We start from the raw sequence: 1855 nt of genomic DNA, 5'->3' as shown, positions 1-1855 counted from the left end.
CCACCCAACCATCCACCCATCTATCCATCCATCCATCTATCTATCCATCCATCCATCCATCCATCCATCCGTTTGCTCATTTCCACCCAGAAATCCATCATCTCTCAAACTAAGATTTCGACATAATTCCTTCCTTTCAGAAAGTGCAAACCAAAGCTAAGACTGGCTCATGCATGCCACATGGGAGTTAGAGTGAGAGCATTTTTCAGATCCTTGTTCTCTTCTGGCCCCACCTCCCGTGGTTTCTGGAAGTCCCAGGACAGGGAAAAGGAGAGAAAGGTGGAAAATAAATCATCAAGTGTGGATCTTCCCTCTTCTCAGAGGGAATTGTTCACCTGGCTACCCTCGGAAATTTAATTTTCGGTGTTAAAACTTGACATTTTATAGTAGTACGTGTACCAAAGTTATAGAATGAGCAAACTTGTCTAAATAAAGTTTCCTACATTGTTACGACATTTTCCCCCAGAGAATCACAAGCTCTGATTTGTGAACCTTACTTATGCAGAAATTCACTCTGACTTGTGAACCTTACTTATGCAGAAATTCTCTTAAACAGGGATTCTTTCTCTCAGTTTACCTTAGGCTAACACAGAAGCATATTTTGACACAGAAAGAATTTTTTCTCTTCATTGCTCAAATCACCTGGAGGCAGCCTGGGGTGGATGCCTCCGACCCCTGGGAATGACTCCAGCAGCCACTGCTGTGCCCCCCACAGAAGGAGGCTCGTGCTTGGCCCAGATTTCCCGCCCGGGGTCTCTGTGGCTGGCTCCCCCCAGCTCGGGGCAGAGGCCTAATTAATCCAGGGTTGTTCTGCTCAGTTGGTCCAGTCGGACGCTAGGGTTTGCCTGGGGGCCCGGCCTGCCAGTGGTACAGGTGAGGGGACGCAGGCTTGGCCACAAGCACACCTGCTGACCTTCCCTACAGACCTGGCACATTTAATCTTCTTCTTTGGGGAGGGGAAGAGGATGCATTCAGAAATGCCTTTACCGATGAGACCCTCAGGAGCTTGTACTGGAATCACTCAAAATTCCTGGTAGCCGGAGTCTCCTAATTCAATTCTGTATACATCTGCCTAATTCTCAATCCACATCTAAGGTTAGAATGAACATTTTAATTAGCCGTTGTGGACAACATAAACACGCACTATACCGTGCATTTAGATCTCTCTGTACCTTGTTCATGTCAGCACAAACTCAGCCCTTCTTTTCAAAAGCCCAGTTCGTCTTCCAGCAGGCGCGTGCTTTCATTAAAATTTCCCTCCTGTAGGTTCCGGCAGATTTCCCAACACAAGCACAGCAGGAACCGTATTGTGTTTGTAGAAAATCCAAAATAATCTCTAGGTGAGTGTTAGGATGAAAAATGAACTTAGTGTTGGTACAGGTTTTTGTTTGTTGTACTTTTTGTGAGGGAGGATGATAAAAATGTTCTAAAATTGATTGCAATGATGGTTGTGCAATTCTGTGAATATACTAACAAGCATTGAACTCTACACAGGTGAACTGTATGGTATGTGAATTATATTTTAATAAAGCTGTTATTTTTAAAAAGTAAATTTAGCAACAACACTGGATACAAGCTAAATATACAAAAATTAATTGTCTTTATATAGACCAGCAACAAATAATTAGAAAATGAGAATCTTTAAATGATACCATTTTAGTAGTATCAAAACGCATCAACTACCTAGTAATTGTTCTAGAAAAATATTCCAAAAACAACAAAACATTTACTAAGGTAGATTAAAGACGATTTAAATAAGCCAGGCTTGGGGACTCACGCCTGTAATCCCAACACTTTAGGAGTCCTAGGTGGGCAGATAACCTGAGATCAGGAGCTCGCGACCAGCCTGGCCAAC

General features: G+C 43.0%; 1 long non-coding RNA gene across 1 annotated transcript in view; it reads right to left on the bottom strand.

Annotated features, from left to right (window-relative positions):
* LOC105555506 overlaps positions 1-1337 on the bottom strand; it is an 8181-nt gene extending 6844 nt beyond the window's left edge. The window contains exon 1 of the long non-coding RNA XR_001008482.1: positions 1173-1337. This is a non-coding gene — a long non-coding RNA (uncharacterized LOC105555506). The remainder of the gene's footprint in view (positions 1-1172) is intronic.
* Positions 1338-1855: the final 518 nt, after the last annotated feature.

This window comes from Mandrillus leucophaeus, unplaced genomic scaffold (genome assembly GCF_000951045.1).
Source record: "Mandrillus leucophaeus isolate KB7577 unplaced genomic scaffold, Mleu.le_1.0 Scaffold69, whole genome shotgun sequence".
In the NCBI taxonomy this organism is placed as follows: domain Eukaryota; kingdom Metazoa; phylum Chordata; class Mammalia; order Primates; family Cercopithecidae; genus Mandrillus; species Mandrillus leucophaeus.
Note: the sequence above shows the minus strand (reverse complement) of the source record. Positions and strands in the feature narration are given on the sequence as shown.